This window comes from Salmo salar, unplaced genomic scaffold (genome assembly GCF_905237065.1).
Source record: "Salmo salar unplaced genomic scaffold, Ssal_v3.1, whole genome shotgun sequence".
In the NCBI taxonomy this organism is placed as follows: Eukaryota; Metazoa; Chordata; class Actinopteri; order Salmoniformes; family Salmonidae; genus Salmo; species Salmo salar.
The window spans coordinates 5001-22883 of NW_025547791.1; the positions used below are offsets into that span (position 1 = coordinate 5001).

General features: G+C 46.6%; 1 long non-coding RNA gene across 1 annotated transcript in view; it reads left to right on the top strand.

Moving 5' to 3' along the window:
• The window catches only part of LOC123732444 (uncharacterized), a 16650-nt gene extending 2375 nt beyond the window's left edge, over window positions 1-14275 (top strand). Inside the window, exons 2-3 of the long non-coding RNA XR_006763155.1 lie at window positions 5488-5536; window positions 14205-14275. This is a non-coding gene — a long non-coding RNA (uncharacterized lncRNA). The remainder of the gene's footprint in view (window positions 1-5487; window positions 5537-14204) is intronic.
• Window positions 14276-17883: the final 3608 nt, after the last annotated feature.

Genomic DNA, 17883 nt, shown 5'->3' on the forward strand with positions numbered 1-17883 from the left:
TGTTACCTGTGTATAGGACCTGTTGTTACCTGTATATGGGACCTGTTGTTACCTGTTGTTACCTGTATATGGGACCTGTTGTTACCTGTTGTTACCTGTATATGGGACCTGTTGTTACCTGTATATGGGACCTGTTGTTACCTGTATATGGGACCTGTTGTTACCTGTATTGGGACCTGTTGTTACCTGTATATGGGACCTGTTGTTACCTGTTGTTACCTGTATATGGGACCTGTTGTTACCTGTATATGGGACCTGTTGTTACCTGTATATGGGACCTGTTGTTACCTGTATATGGGACCTGTTGTTACCTGTATATAGGACCTGTTGTTACCTGTATATGGGACCTGTTGTTACCTGTATATGGGACCTGTTGTTACCTGTATATGGGACCTGTTGTTACCTGTATATGGGACCTGTTGTTACCTGTATATGGGACCTGTTGTTACCTGTATATGGGACCTGTTGTTACCTGTATATGGGACCTGTTGTTACCTGTATATGGGACCTGTTGTTACCTGTATATGGGACCTGTTGTTACCTGTATATGGGACCTGTTGTTACCTGTATATGGGACCTGTTGTTACCTGTATATGGGACCTGTTGTTACCTGTATATGGGACCTGTTGTTACCTGTATATGGGACCTGTTGTTACCTGTATATGGGACCTGTTGTTACCTGTATATGGGACCTGTTGTTACCTGTATATGGGACCTGTTGTTACCTGTATATGGGACCTGTTGTTACCTGTATATGGGACCTGTTGTTACCTGTATATGGGACCTGTTGTTACCTGTATATGGGACCTGTTGTTACCTGTATATGGGACCTGTTGTTACCTGTATATGGGACCTGTTGTTACCTGTATATGGGACCTGTTGTTACCTGTTGTTACCTGTATATGGGACCTGTTGTTACCTGTATATGGACCTGTTGTTACCTGTATATGGGACCTGTTGTTACCTGTATATGGGACCTGTTGTTACCTGTATATGGGGACCTGTTGTTACCTGTATATGGGACCTGTTGTTACCTGTATATGGGACCTGTTGTTACCTGTATATGGGACCTGTTGTTACCTGTATATGGGACCTGTTGTTACCTGTATATGGGACCTGTTGTTACCTGTATATGGGACCTGTTGTTACCTGTATATGGGACCTGTTGTTACCTGTATATGGGACCTGTTGTTACCTGTATATGGGACCTGTTGTTACCTGTATATGGGACCTGTTGTTACCTGTATATGGGACCTGTTGTTACCTGTATATGGGACCTGTTGTTACCTGTATATATGGGACCTGTTGTTACCTGTATATGGGACCTGTTGTTACCTGTATATGGGACCTGTTGTTACCTGTATATGGGACCTGTTGTTACCTGTATATGGGACCTGTTGTTACCTGTATATGGGACCTGTTGTTACCTGTATATGGGACCTGTTGTTACCTGTATATGGGACCTGTTGTTACCTGTATATGGGACCTGTTGTTACCTGTATATGGGACCTGTTGTTACCTGTATATGGGACCTGTTGTTACCTGTATATGGGACCTGTTGTTCTGACCTGTTGTTACCTGTATATGGGACCTGTTGTTGGACCTGTTGTTACCTGTATATGGGACCTGTTGTTACCTGTATATGGGACCTGTTGTTACCTGTATATGGGACCTGTTGTTACCTGTATATGGGACCTGTTGTTACCTGTATATGGGACCTGTTGTTACCTGTATATGGGACCTGTTGTTACCTGTTGTTACCTGTATATGGGGACCTGTTGTTACCTGTATATGGGACCTGTTGTTACCTGTATATGGGACCTGTTGTTACCTGTATATGGGACCTGTTGTTACGACCTGTTGTTACCTGTATATGGGACCTGTTGTTACCTGTTGTTACCTGTATATGGGACCTGTTGTTACCTGTATATGGGACCTGTTGTTACCTGTATATGGGACCTGTTGTTACCTGTTGTTACCTGTATATGGGACCTGTTGTTACCTGTTGTTACCTGTATATGGGACCTGTTGTTACCTGTATATGGGACCTGTTGTTACCTGTATATGGGACCTGTTGTTACCTGTATATGGGACCTGTTGTTACCTGTATATGGGACCTGTTGTTACCTGTATATGGGACCTGTTGTTACCTGTATATGGGACCTGTTGTTACCTGTATATGGGACCTGTTGTTACCTGTATATGGGACCTGTTGTTACCTGTATATGGGACCTGTTGTTACCTGTATATGGGTGACCTGTTGTTACCTGTATATGGGACCTGTTGTTACCTGTATATGGGACCTGTTGTTACCTGTATATGGGACCTGTTGTTACCTGTATATGGGACCTGTTGTTACCTGTATATGGGACCTGTTGTTACCTGTATATGGGACCTGTTGTTACCTGTATATGGGACCTGTTGTTACCTGTATATGGGACCTGTTGTTACCTGTATATGGGACCTGTTGTTACCTGTATATGGGACCTGTTGTTACCTGTATATGGGACCTGTTGTTACCTGTATATGGGACCTGTTGTTACCTGTATATGGGACCTGTTGTTACCTGTATATGGGACCTGTTGTTACCTGTATATGGGGTGTACCTGTTGTTACCTGTATATGGGTGTTACCTGTTGTTACCTGTATATGGGACCTGTTGTTACCTGTATATGGGACCTGTTGTTACCTGTATATGGGACCTGTTGTTACCTGTATATGGGACCTGTTGTTACCTGTATATGGGACCTGTTGTTACCTGTATATGGGACCTGTTGTTACCTGTATATGGGACCTGTTGTTACCTGTATATGGGACCTGTTGTTACCTGTATATGGGACCTGTTGTTACCTGTATATGGGACCTGTTGTTACCTGTATATGGGACCTGTTGTTTTATGACCTGTTGTTACCTGTATATGGGACCTGTTGTTTTACCTGTTGTTACCTGTATATGGGACCTGTTGTTACCTGTATATGGGACCTGTTGTTACCTGTATATGGGGTACCTGTTGTTACCTGTATATGGGACCTGTTGTTACCTGTATATGGGACCTGTTGTTACCTGTATATGGGACCTGTTGTTACCTGTATATGGGACCTGTTGTTACCTGTATATGGGACCTGTTGTTACCTGTATATGGGACCTGTTGTTACCTGTATATGGGACCTGTTGTTACCTGTATATGGGACCTGTTGTTACCTGTATATGGGACCTGTTGTTACCTGTATATGGGACCTGTTGTTACCTGTATATGGGACCTGTTGTTACCTGTATATGGGACCTGTTGTTACCTGTATATGGGACCTGTTGTTTGGGACCTGTTGTTACCTGTATATGGGACCTGTTGTTACCTGTATATGGGACCTGTTGTTACCTGTATATGGGACCTGTTGTTACCTGTATATGGGACCTGTTGTTACTGTGGACCTGTTGTTACCTGTATATGGGACCTGTTGTTACCTGTATATGGGACCTGTTGTTACCTGTATATGGGACCTGTTGTTACCTGTATATGGGACCTGTTGTTACCTGTATATGGGACCTGTTGTTTATATGGACCTGTTGTTACCTGTATATGGGACCTGTTGTTCTGGACCTGTTGTTACCTGTATATGGGACCTGTTGTTACCTGTATATGGGACCTGTTGTTACCTGTATATGGGACCTGTTGTTACCTGTATATGGGACCTGTTGTTACCTGTATATGGGACCTGTTGTTACCTGTATATGGGACCTGTTGTTACCTGTTTGGACCTGTTGTTACCTGTATATGGGACCTGTTGTTACCTGTATATGGGACCTGTTGTTCCGACCTGTTGTTACCTGTATATGGGACCTGTTGTTACCTGTATATGGGACCTGTTGTTACCTGTTGTTACCTGTATATGGGACCTGTTGTTACCTGTATATGGGACCTGTTGTTACCTGTATATGGGACCTGTTGTTACCTGTATATGGGACCTGTTGTTACCTGTATATGGGACCTGTTGTTACCTGTTGTTACCTGTATATGGGACCTGTTGTTACCTGTATATGGGACCTGTTGTTACCTGTATATGGGACCTGTTGTTACCTGTATATGGGGACCTGTTGTTACCTGTATATGGGACCTGTTGTTACCTGTATATGGGACCTGTTGTTACCTGTATATGGGACCTGTTGTTACCTGTATATGGGACCTGTTGTTACCTGTATATGGGACCTGTTGTTACCTGTATATGGGACCTGTTGTTACCTGTATATGGGACCTGTTGTTACCTGTATATGGGACCTGTTGTTACCTGTATATGGGACCTGTTGTTACCTGTATATGGGACCTGTTGTTACCTGTATATGGGACCTGTTGTTACCTGTATATGGGACCTGTTGTTACCTGTATATGGGACCTGTTGTTACCTGTATATGGGACCTGTTGTTACCTGTATATGGGACCTGTTGTTACCTGTATATGGGACCTGTTGTTACCTGTATATGGGACCTGTTGTTACCTGTATATGGGGGTACCTGTTGTTACCTGTATATGGGACCTGTTGTTACCTGTATATGGGACCTGTTGTTACCTGTATATGGGACCTGTTGTTACCTGTATATGGGACCTGTTGTTACCTGTATATGGGACCTGTTGTTACCTGTATATGGGACCTGTTGTTACCTGTATATGGGACCTGTTGTTACCTGTATATGGGACCTGTTGTTACCTGTATATGGGACCTGTTGTTACCTGTATATGGGACCTGTTGTTACCTGTATATGGGACCTGTTGTTACCTGTATATGGGACCTGTTGTTACCTGTATATGGGACCTGTTGTTACCTGTATATGGGACCTGTTGTTACCTGTATATGGGACCTGTTGTTACCTGTATATGGGACCTGTTGTTACCTGTATATGGGACCTGTTGTTACCTGTATATGGGACCTGTTGTTACCTGTATATGGGACCTGTTGTTACCTGTATATGGGACCTGTTGTTACCTGTATATGGGACCTGTTGTTACCTGTATATGGGACCTGTTGTTACCTGTATATGGGACCTGTTGTTACCTGTATATGGGACCTGTTGTTACCTGTATATGGGACCTGTTGTTCCGATTGGACCTGTTGTTACCTGTATATGGGACCTGTTGTTACCTGTATATGGGACCTGTTGTTACCTGTATATGGGACCTGTTGTTCTTGGGACCTGTTGTTACCTGTATATGGGACCTGTTGTTACCTGTATATGGGACCTGTTGTTACCTGTATATGGGACCTGTTGTTACCTGTTGTTACCTGTATATGGGACCTGTTGTTACCTGTTGTTACCTGTATATGGGACCTGTTGTTACCTGTTGTTACCTGTATATGGGACCTGTTGTTACCTGTATATGGGACCTGTTGTTACCTGTATATGGGACCTGTTGTTACCTGTTGTTACCTGTATATGGGACCTGTTGTTAGTAACATAATGAAGTCCTCTCCAATAATGTTTTTGTGTTTATTTCAGCGACGACTAGAGCCACTTCTCTGAGCGAGAGTAACCCCAGAGATCGAAGGTCAGTACAGCTCTGTTTAACTGAGTCAAGACAACACACATCCTACACTATCTATATTGGTATATTTCTATCTCTCTGTTGATACAGGTAACTGCCAAAATGAGAGAAAATAAAACATTTGATTAAATGAGGGATACAAAGTATGTGTTTCCACACAGGTGTGTTCTCCTGAGTTAATTAAGAAATTGAATATCCCATCATGCTTAGGGTCATGTATTAAAAACCGCCCTGTCGTCCATTAGTTTTTGCTACCATGGATAGAGGAAGAGATCTCAGTGACTTTGAAAGAGGGGTCTGAAAGGAACAATAGGGGGGTTTACTGTGTGTGTGTGTGTGTGTGTGTGTGTGTGTGTGTGTGTGTGTGTGTGTGTGTGTGTGTGTGTGTGTGTGTGTGTGTGTGTGTGTGTGTGTGTGTGTGTCTCTGTGTCAGTCACCAAATCTCAACCCAATTGAACACTTATGGGAGGTTCTGGAACGTTTCCTGAGATGGCGTCTTCCACCACCATTAAAAAAAATATGGAATTTATCTTGGAAGAATGTTATCTCATCCCTCCAATAGAGTTCCAGACACTTCTAGAATCTATACCAAGGTACATTGAAGCTGTCCTGGTCAGCTCATTATGGTAGCCCAATACCCTATTAAAGGGTAGGGTTAAAGGGTAGGGTTAAAGGGTTAAAGGGTAGGGTTAAAGGGTAGGGTTAAAGGGTAGGGTTAAAGGGTAGGGTTAAAGGGTAGGGTTAAAGGGTAGGGTTAAAGGGTAGGGTTAAAGGGAAGGGTTAAAGGGTAGGGTTAAAGGGAAGGGTAGGGTTAAAGGAAAGGGTTAAAGGGTAGGGTTAAAGGGTAGGGTTAAAGGGTAGGGTTAAAGGGTAGGGTTAAAGGGTAGGGTTAAAGGGAAGGGTTAAAGGGAAGGGTTAAAGGGTTAAAGGGAAGGGTTAAAGGGTAGGGTTAAAGGGTTAAAGGGTAGGGTTAAAGGGTAGGGTTAAAGGGTAGGGTTAAAGGGTTAAAGGGTAGGGTTAAAGGGAAGGGTTAAAGGGTAGGGTTAAAGGGAAGGGTTAAAGGGAAGGGTTAAAGGGAAGGGTTAAAGGGTAGGGTTAAAGGGTAGGGTTAAAGGTTAGGGTTAAAGGGAAGGGTTAAAGGGAAGGGTTAAAGGGAAGGGTTAAAGGGTAGGGTTAAAGGGAAGGGTTAAAGGGTTGAAGGGTAGGGTTAAAGGGAAGGGTTAAAGGGTTAAAGGGTAGGGTTAAAGGGTTAAAGGGAAGGGTTAAAGGGAAGGGTTAAAGGGTTAAAGGGAAGGGTTAAAGGGAAGGGTTAAAGGGTAGGGTTAAAGGGTAGGGTTAAAGGGTAAAAGGGTAGGGTTAAAGGGTAGGGTTAAAGGGAAGGGTTAAAGGGTAGGGTTAAAGGGTAGGGTTAAAGGGTAGGGTTAAAGGGTAGGGTTGAAGGGTTAAAGGGAAGGGTTAAAGGGTAGGGTTAAAGGGTAGGGTTAAAGGGAAGGGTTAAAGGGAAGGGTTAAAGGGTAGGGTTAAAGGGTAGGGTTGAAGGGTTAAAGGGAAGGGTTAAAGGGTAGGGTTAAAGGGTAGGGTTAAAGGGTAGGGTTAAAGGGTAGGGTTAAAGGGAAGGGTTAAAGGGAAGGGTTAAAGGGAAGGGTTAAAGGGTTAAAGGGTAGGGTTAAAGGGTTAAAGGGTAGGGTTAAAGGGTAGGGTTAAAGGGAAGGGTTAAAGGGTTAAAGGGTAGGGTTAAAGGGTAGGGTTAAAGGGAAGGGTTAAAGGGTAGGGTTGAAGGGTTAAAGGGTAGGGTTAAAGGGAAGGGTTGAAGGGTTAAAGGGTAGGGTTAAAGGGAAGGGTTAAAGGGTAGGGTTAAAGGGAAGGGTTAAAGGGTAGGGTTAAAGGGTAGGGTTAAAGGGAAGGGTTAAAGGGTAGGGTTGAAGGGTTAAAGGGTAGGGTTAAAGGGAAGGGTTAAAGGGTAGGGTTAAAGGGAAGGGTTAAAGGGTAGGGTTAAAGGGAAGGGTTAAAGGGTAGGGTTAAAGGGAAGGGTTAAAGGGTAGGGTTAAAGGGTAGGGTTAAAGGGTTAAAGGGAAGGGTTAAAGGGTAGGGTTGAAGGGTTAAAGGGTAGGGTTAAAGGGAAGGGTTAAAGGGAAGGGTTAAAGGGTAGGGTTAAAGGGTAGGGTTGAAGGGTTAAAGGGTAGGGTTAAAGGGAAGGGTTAAAGGGAAGGGTTAAAGGGTAGGGTTAAAGGGAAGGGTTAAAGGGTAGGGTTGAAGGGTTAAAGGGAAGGGTTAAAGGGAAGGGTTAAAGGGTAGGGTTAAAGGGTTAAAGGGAAGGGTTAAAGGGTAGGGTTAAAGGGAAGGGTTAAAGGGAAGGGTTAAAGGGTAGGGTTAAAGGGTAGGGTTAAAGGGTTAAAGGGAAGGGTTGAAGGGTAGGGTTAAAGGGTTAAAGGGAAGGGTTAAAGGGAAGGTAGCATAAAGGGAACCACGTGTAAAATATGTATTTGCGTTAGTATAGACATCAAATGTCCCAATGCAAAGTTACACCTCACTTTTCTATTTATTTTTTTGGTAAGAAATAAACAAAGAATGTCGAAGTCATGTCGGATAAAAAAAATTACAAAAATTCTTCCCCGGGCTGTGATGTAATATGGAGGACCCAGCAGGCCAGCCTATTCCCTATAAATGTAAACACCAACAGAAATCACTTCAAATGTATTACTTCAAATTAAACTGCAAAAATGTTTGCACTCGTGACTACTGGTTTCAATTGCATTTCCTGCCAAACCTACAGTTAGGTAGATAGATTCCAGATGTCAGCTAGCAGTAAGCCAAGGTGGAAAAAGTTACAAAAGTCATGTAGCTCCTACTTCAGAGAAAATCCCCGAGAGGTCGCCCCAAAAAAAGAACACAGATGAAGAACTACACAATTAGAGCAAGCAGGTATCCTTTTCTATAGTGCATTGTGGGTCGTTTAAAAAAAAAATATATATATATATATATATATATATCCTCCTCTGAAGCCTTGTCTACTGTAGCCCCTCCTCCTCTGTAGCCTAGTCTACTGTAGCCCCTCCTCCTCTGAAGCCTTGTCTACTGTAGCCCCTCCTCCTCTGAAGAAATAAGTTAAATAAATATGTTAATAACTCCAAAACATAACTATGTAACCAGATGTTGACTAAAACTTTTTAACAACATTGTTGTTGTTACATTGGTGAGTTAAAACTCGTGCTTCCTGCTGGGGGGGGTTGGAACTGATTCAGGGAACGAAACCAGGAAATGAACAGAGGAACAGAATCAGAACCAGAAACTAAAGTGTTCTATACTGTTCCGTAACAGAACCGTTATTTTAAAATCATCGGAACCGGTTAATAACTCTTTTACTTAACCAGACATTTTATTTTCAGTCCCGCAAAAATGGCAAACAACGTGCTTTATGCAAAGCTCTCAGTCTGTCAGCCAGTTAAACTTATTCCAGCGTCTGCCTGCCAGCTGGAAATCCTTGCTTGTGTGTACGTGTGTAGGCGACCCGCCCCTCCTCCTCTGAAGCCTTGTCTACTGTAGCCCCTCCCCCTCTGAAGCCTTGTCTACTGTAGCCCCTCCTCCTCTGAAGCCTTGTCTACTGTAGCCCCTCCTCCTCTGTAGCCTAGTCTACTGTAGCCCCTCCTCCTCTGTAGCCTAGTCTACTGTAGCCCCTCCTCCTCTGAAGCCTTGTCTACTGTAGCCCCTCCTCCTCTGAAGCCTTGTCTACTGTAGCCCCTCCTCCTCTGTAGCCTAGTCTACTGTAGCCCCTCCTCCTCTGTAGCCTAGTCTACTGTAGCCCCTCCTCCTCTGAAGCCTTGTCTACTGTAGCCCCTCCTCCTCTGAAGCCTAGTCTACTGTAGCCCCTCCCCCTCTGAAGCCTAGTCTACTGTAGCCCCTCCCCCTCTGAAGCCTAGTCTACTGTAGCCCCTCCCCCTCTGAAGCCTAGTCTACTGTAGCCCCTCCCCTCTGAAGCCTAGTCTACTGTAGCCCCTCCCCTCTGAAGCCTTGTCTACTGTAGCCCCTCCACCTCTGAAGCCTTGTCTACTGTAGCCCCTCCTCCTCTGAAGCCTAGTCTACTGTAGCCCCTCCCCTCTGAAGCCTTGTCTACTGTAGCCCCTCCCCCTCTGAAGCCTCGTCTACTGTAGCCCCTCCCCTCCGTAGCCTCGTCTACTGTAGCCCCTCCCCTCCGTAGCCTCGTCTACTGTAGCCCCTCCCCTCCGAAGCCTCGTCTACTGTAGCCCCTCCCCTCTGTAGCCTAGTCTACTGTAGCCCCTCCCCCTCTGTAGCCTAGTCTACTGTAGCCCCTCCCCTCTGTAGCCTAGTCTACTGTAGCCCCTCCCCCTCTGTAGCCTAGTCTACTGTAGCCCCTCCCCCTCCGTAGCCTAGTCTACTGTAGCCCCTCCCCCTCCGTAGCCTAGTCTACTGTAGCCCCTCCCCTCTGTAGTCTAGTCTACTGTAGCCCCTCCCCCTCTGTAGTCTAGTCTACTGTAGCCCCTCTGTAGTCTAGTCTACTGTAGCCCCTCCCCTCTGTAGCCTAGTCTACTGTAGCCCCTCCCCTCTGTAGCCTAGTCTACTGTAGCCCCTCCCCTCTGTAGTCTAGTCTACTGTAGCCCCTCTGTAGTCTAGTCTACTGTAGCCCCTCCCCTCTGTAGCCTAGTCTACTGTAGCCCCTCCCCCTCTGTAGCCGAGTCTACTGTAGCCCTCCCCTCTGTAGCCTAGTCTACTGTAGCCCCTCCCCTCTGTAGCCGAGTCTACTGTAGCCCCTCCCCCTCTGTAGCCGAGTCTACTGTAGCCCCTCCTCCTCTGAAGCAGCGTCTACTGTAGCCCCTCCCCCTCTGATGACGTTACAAACGTGATTGAGAAATTAGGGAAATTAGGGAAAGAGATGCTAGTTAAGGATGGATTCATGAACTAACGTTCGGTCTGGTCCAGCGTTAAGCCGACTCTGATAGAAGCCGCTCCTCCGTAGGTATAATTCAGATTAATGCATGTCATAACAAGGTGCCCAGGGCTTCAAGCCAAGCTTCCTCCGCCCTCTCTCACTCTCTCCCCTCCCGCTACATGGCAGTCTCATCTCTCGCCCTTCACTGGTCTGTCCAACACTGGTCTGTCCATAGTGACTGGTCTGTCCATAGTGACTGGTCTGTCCTACACTGGTCTGTCCATAGTGACTAGTCTGTCCTACACTGGTCTGTCCATAGTGACTGGTCTGTCCTACACTGGTCTGTCCATAGTGACTGGTCTGTCCTACACTGGTCTGTCCATAGTGACTAGTCTGTCCTACACTGGTCTGTCCATAGTGACTGGTCTGTCCATAGTGACTGGTCTGTCCAACACTGGTCTGTCCATAGTGACTGGTCTGTCCTACACTGGTCTGTCCAACACTGGTCTGTCCATAGTGACTGGTCTGTCCATAGTGACTGGTCTGTCCTACACTGGTCTGTCCATAGTGACTGGTCTGTCCATAGTGACTGGTCTGTCCATAGTGACTGGTCTGTCCTACACTGGTCTGTCCATAGTGACTGGTCTGTCCTACACTGGTCTGTCCATAGTGACTGGTCTGTCCATAGTGACTGGTCTGTCCATAGTGACTGGTCTGTCCTACACTGGTCTGTCCATAGTGACTGGTCTGTCCATAGTGACTGGTCTGTCCATAGTGACTGGTCTGTCCTACACTGGTCTGTCCATAGTGACTGGTCTGTCCAACACTGGTCTGTCCATAGTGACTGGTCTGTCCATAGTGACTGGTCTGTCCTACACTGGTCTGTCCATAGTGACTGGTCTGTCCTACACTGGTCTGTCCATAGTGACTGGTCTGTCCATAGTGACTGGTCTGTCCTACACTGGTCTGTCCATAGTGACTGGTCTGTCCAACACTGGTCTGTCCATAGTGACTGGTCTGTCCATAGTGACTGGTCTGTCCATAGTGACTGGTCTGTCCTACACTGGTCTGTCCATAGTGACTGGTCTGTCCATAGTGACTGGTCTGTCCAACACTGGTCTGTCCATAGTGACTGGTCTGTCCTACACTGGTCTGTCCAACACTGGTCTGTCCATAGTGACTGGTCTGTCCAACACTGGTCTGTCCATAGTGACTGGCTGTCCTACACTGGTCTGTCCAACACTGGTCTGTCCATAGTGACTGGTCTGTCCATAGTGACTGGTCTGTCCATAGTGACTGGTCTGTCCATAGTGACTGGTCTGTCCAACACTGGTCTGTCCATAGTGACTGGTCTGTCCTACACTGGTCTGTCCATAGTGACTGGTCTGTCCTACACTGGTCTGTCCATAGTGACTGGTCTGTCCATAGTGACTGGTCTGTCCATAGTGACTGGCTGTCCAACACTGGTCTGTCCATAGTGACTGGTCTGTCCATAGTGACTGGTCTGTCCAACACTGGTCTGTCCATAGTGACTGGTCTGTCCAACACTGGTCTGTCCATAGTGACTGGTCTGTCCATAGTGACTGGTCTGTCCATAGTGACTGGTCTGTCCATAGTGACTGGTCTGTCCAACACTGGTCTGTCCATAGTGACTGGTCTGTCCAACACTGGTCTGTCCAACACTGGTCTGTCCATAGTGACTGGTCTGTCCAACACTGGTCTGTCCATAGTGACTGGTCTGTCCAACACTGGTCTGTCCATAGTGACTGGTCTGTCCTACACTGGTCTGTCCATAGTGACTGGTCTGTCCATAGTGACTGGTCTGTCCATAGTGACTGGTCTGTCCATAGTGACTGGTCTGTCCTACACTGGTCTGTCCATAGTGACTGGTCTGTCCTACACTGGTCTGTCCTACACTGGTCTGTCCATAGTGACTGGTCTGTCCATAGTGACTGGTCTGTCCTACACTGGTCTGTCCATAGTGACTGGTCTGTCCATAGTGACTGGTCTGTCCAACACTGGTCTGTCCATAGTGACTGGTCTGTCCATAGTGACTGGTCTGTCCAACACTGGTCTGTCCATAGTGACTGGCTGTCCTACACTGGTCTGTCCAACACTGGTCTGTCCATAGTGACTGGTCTGTCCAACACTGGTCTGTCCATAGTGACTGGTCTGTCCATAGTGACTGGTCTGTCCAACACTGGTCTGTCCATAGTGACTGGCTGTCCTACACTGGTCTGTCCAACACTGGTCTGTCCATAGTGACTGGTCTGTCCAACACTGGTCTGTCCATAGTGACTGGTCTGTCCATAGTGACTGGTCTGTCCAACACTGGTCTGTCCATAGTGACTGGTCTGTCCAACACTGGTCTGTCCATAGTGACTGGTCTGTCCTACACTGGTCTGTCCATAGTGACTGGTCTGTCCATAGTGACTGGTCTGTCCATAGTGACTGGCTGTCCAACACTGGTCTGTCCATAGTGACTGGTCTGTCCATAGTGACTGGTCTGTCCAACACTGGTCTGTCCATAGTGACTGGTCTGTCCATAGTGACTGGTCTGTCCAACACTGGTCTGTCCATAGTGACTGGTCTGTCCATAGTGACTGGTCTGTCCAACACTGGTCTGTCCATAGTGACTGGTCTGTCCAACACTGGTCTGTCCATAGTGACTGGTCTGTCCAACACTGGTCTGTCCATAGTGACTGGCTGTCCAACACTGGTCTGTCCATAGTGACTGGTCTGTCCAACACTGATCTGTCCATAGTGACTGGTCTGTCCAACACTGATCTGTCCATAGTGATTGGCTGCACAGTGAGTGTGTTTGTCTGTCATTGTGAGGCTTAATGACTTTCCTATACAGAAAAAAACTAATTTCAGAGGTTTCAAAAGGGACAGAAAGGAACTATAAATAAACCGGTACTTTTTGGGGTTCAGAACCGGTACAGAACTCTGTTTTGCTGGTTGGAACAGTGGAACGGTTCTGTTCAGGAAAATAATAATTTGTGTGCCAACCCCTTTTCCTACCCGTTAAAACACTATGTAAGTGTTTCCTTTATTTTGGCAGTTATCTGTATATATCTTTATTTTCTATTTCTCTATCAGGTTGATATCCTCTCTATGTTGTCCTAGCTCTATGATGATATCTTCTCTATGTTGTCCTAGCTCTATGATGATATCTTCTCTATGTTGTCCTACCTAGCTCTATGATGATATCCTCCATGTTGTCCTAGCTCTATGATGAAATACTTCTCTATGTTGTCCTAGCTCTATGATGATATCCTCTCTATGTTGTCCTAGCTCTATGATGATATCTTCTCTGTTGTCCTAGCTCTATGATGATATCCTCTATGTTGTCCTAGCTCTATGATGATTTCCTCTGTTGTCCTAGCTCTATGATGATTTCCTCTCTATGTTGTCCTAGCTCTATGATGATTACCTCTCTATGTTGTCCTAGCTCTATGATGGTATCCTCTCTATGTTGTCCTAGGTCTATGATGATATCCTCTATGTTGTCCTAGCTCTATGATGATTTCCTCTCTATGTTGTCCTAGCTCTATGATGATTTCCTCTCTGTTGTCCTAGCTCTATGATGGTATCCTCTCTATGTTGTCCTAGCTCTATGATGGTATCCTCTCTATGTTGTCCTAGCTCTATGATGATATCCTCTATGTTGTCCTAGCTCTATGATGATTTCCTCTCTATGTTGTCCTAGCTCTATGATGATATCCTCTCTATGTTGTCGTAGCTCTATGCTCATGTCCTCTATGTGTTGTATCTCTACGCCAGGCGTCCAGAGATCACCATCCTTTCAGCAGAGCCACTGGTGTCTAATACCTGGTTCCCCGGGGCTTCTGGGGATTCCCTCCTCCTCCTCCTCCCGCCGCTCAGATCTGGGGCAGTAGTATACCTCCTACTATACAGGTAACTAACCCTCCTCCCACCACTATGATCTGGGGCAGTAGTATACCTCCTACTATACAGGTAACTACCCCTCCTCCCACCACTATGATCTGGGGCAGTAGTATACCACCTACTATACAGGTAACTACCCCTCCTCCCACCACTATGATCTGGGGCAGTAGTATACCTCCTACTATACAGGTAACTACCCCTCCTCCCACCACTATGATCTGGGGCAGTAGTATACCTCCTACTATACAGGTAACTACCCCTCCTCCCACCACTATGATCTGGGGCAGTAGTATACCTCCTACTATACAGGTAACTAACCCTCCTCCCACCACTATGATCTGGGGCAGTAGTATACCTCCTACTATACAGGTAACTAACCCTCCTCCCACCACTATGATCTGGGGCAGTAGTATACCTCCTACTATACAGGTAACTAACCCTCCTCCCACCACTATGATCTGGGGCAGTAGTATACCTCCTACTATACAGGTAACTACCCCTCCTCCTCCCACCACTATGATCTGGGGCAGTAGTATACCTCCTACTATACAGGTAACTACCCCTCCTCCTCCCACCACTATGATCTGGGGCAGTAGTATACCTCCTACTATACAGGTAACTACCCCTCCTCCCACCACTATGATCTGGGGCAGTAGTATACCTCCTACTATACAGGTAACTACCCCTCCTCCTCCCACCACTATGATCTGGGGCAGTAGTATACCACCTACTATACAGGTAACTAACCCCTCCTCCTCCCACCACTATGATCTGGGGCAGTAGTATACCTCCTACTATACAGGTAACTACCCCTCCTCCCACCACTATGATCTGGGGCAGTAGTATACCTCCTACTATACAGGTAACTACCCCTCCTCCCACCACTATGATCTGGGGCAGTAGTATACCTCCTACTATACAGGTAACTACCCCTCCTCCCACCACTATGATCTGGGGCAGTAGTATACCTCCTACTATACAGGTAACTACCCCTCCTCCTCCCACCACTATGATCTGGGGCAGTAGTATACCTCCTACTATACAGGTAACTACTCCTCCTCCCACCACTATGATCTGGGGCAGTAGTATACCTCCTACTATACAGGTAACTACCCCTCCTCCTCCTCCCACCACTATGATCTGGGGCAGTAGTATACCTCCTACTATACAGGTAACTACCCCTCCTCCTCCCACCACTATGATCTGGGGCAGTAGTATACCTCCTACTATACAGGTAACTACCCCCCTCCTCCTCCCACCACTATGATCTGGGGCAGTAGTATACCTCCTACTATACAGGTAACTACCCTCCTCCTCCCACCACTATGATCTGGGGCAGTAGTATACCTCCTACTATACAGGTAACTACCCCTCCTCCCACCACTATGATCTGGGGCAGTAGTATACCTCCTACTATACAGGTAACTACCCCTCCTCCTCCCACCACTATGATCTGGGGCAGTAGTATACCTCCTACTATACAGGTAACTACCCCTCCTCCTCCCACCACTATGATCTGGGGCAGTAGTATACCTCCTACTATACAGGTAACTACCCTCCTCCTCCCACCACTATGATCTGGGGCAGTAGTATACCTCCTACTATACAGGTAACTACCCCCCTCCTCCCACCACTATGATCTGGGGCAGTAGTATACCTCCTACTATACAGGTAACTACCCCTCCTCCCACCACTATGATCTGGGGCAGTAGTATACCTCCTACTATACAGGTAACTACCCTCCTCCCACCACTATGATCTGGGGCAGTAGTATACCTCCTACTATACAGGTAACTACCCCTCCTCCCACCACTATGATCTGGGGCAGTAGTATACCTCCTACTATACAGGTAACTACCCCTCCTCCTCCTCCTCCCACCACTATGATCTGGGGCAGTAGTATACCTCCTACTATACAGGTAACTACCCCTCCTCCCACCACTATGATCTGGGGCAGTAGTATACCTCCTACTATACAGGTAACTACCCCTCCTCCCACCACTATGATCTGGGGCAGTAGTATACCTCCTACTATACAGGTAACTACCCCTCCTCCTCCTCCTCCCACCACTATGATCTGGGGCAGTAGTATACCACCTACTATACAGGTAACTACCCCTCCTCCTCCCACCACTATGATCTGGGGCAGTAGTATACCTCCTACTATACAGGTAACTACCCCTCCTCCTCCTCCTCCCACCACTATGATCTGGGGCAGTAGTATACCTCCTACTATACAGGTAACTACCCCTCCTCCTCCTCCCACCACTATGATCTGGGGCAGTAGTATACCTCCTAATATACAGGTAACTACCCTCCTCCCACCACTATGATCTGGGGCAGTAGTATACCTCCTACTATACAGGTAACTACCCCTCCTCCCACCACTATGATCTGGGGCAGTAGTATACCTCCTACTATACAGGTAACTACCCCTCCTCCTCCTCCCACCACTATGATCTGGGGCAGTAGTATACCTCCTACTATACAGGTAACTACCCCTCCTCCTCCTCCCACCACTATGATCTGGGGCAGTAGTATACCTCCTACTATACAGGTAACTACACCCTCCTCCCACCACTATGATCTGGGGCAGTAGTATACCTCCTACTATACAGGTAACTAACCCTCCTCCTCCCACCACTATGATCTGGGGCAGTAGTATACCACCTACTATACAGGTAACTACCCCTCCTCCTCCCACCACTATGATCTGGGGCAGTAGTATACCTCCTACTATACAGGTAACTACCCCTCCTCCCACCACTATGATCTGGGGCAGTAGTATACCTCCTACTATACAGGTAACTAACCCTCCTCCCACCACTATGATCTGGGGCAGTAGTATACCTCTACTATACAGGTAACTAACCCTCCTCCCACCACTATGATCTGGGGCAGTAGTATACCTCCTACTATACAGGTAACTAACCCTCCTCCCACCACTATGATCTGGGGCAGTAGTATACCTCCTACTATACAGGTAACTACCCCTCCTCCCACCACTATGATCTGGGGCAGTAGTATACCTCCTACTATACAGGTAACTAACCCTCCTCCCACCACTATGATCTGGGGCAGTAGTATACCTCCTACTATACAGGTAACTAATCCTGAATGTTGGTTTTCCGTCAATTTGTTGTCGAGGGGAATTTCATATTATTATGTGACTACAGCCTGGGTCTATTATAATCACATCACATTGTGATGTCATGATGTGGGACAAAAGTATCGTTTCATTTTTTTTAATTTCACTTTTTGTTGGGGTGTTGGGGGGGATTGGCCAATAGGGAGAAAAACCTTCGTATATGACAGTGTTTTATGATAATCACGATAGACGAAGGTTGACATAGCCCAACCCTAGTAAAGACCTGTCATGGTTTTATAATTCCTCTGTAAATATGTCCCCTGTGTTTATCACTCTCTGGGGTCGATCGGATGACTTGCAGTAATCTGTGCTCTTTCGTGATGTGAGTCATGAATAGTTTTGTTGACAATTTTGTTTTCCTCCCTGGCTCTTCCTCCCTCCCCTCCACCTCCCAGCCTCCCCCCC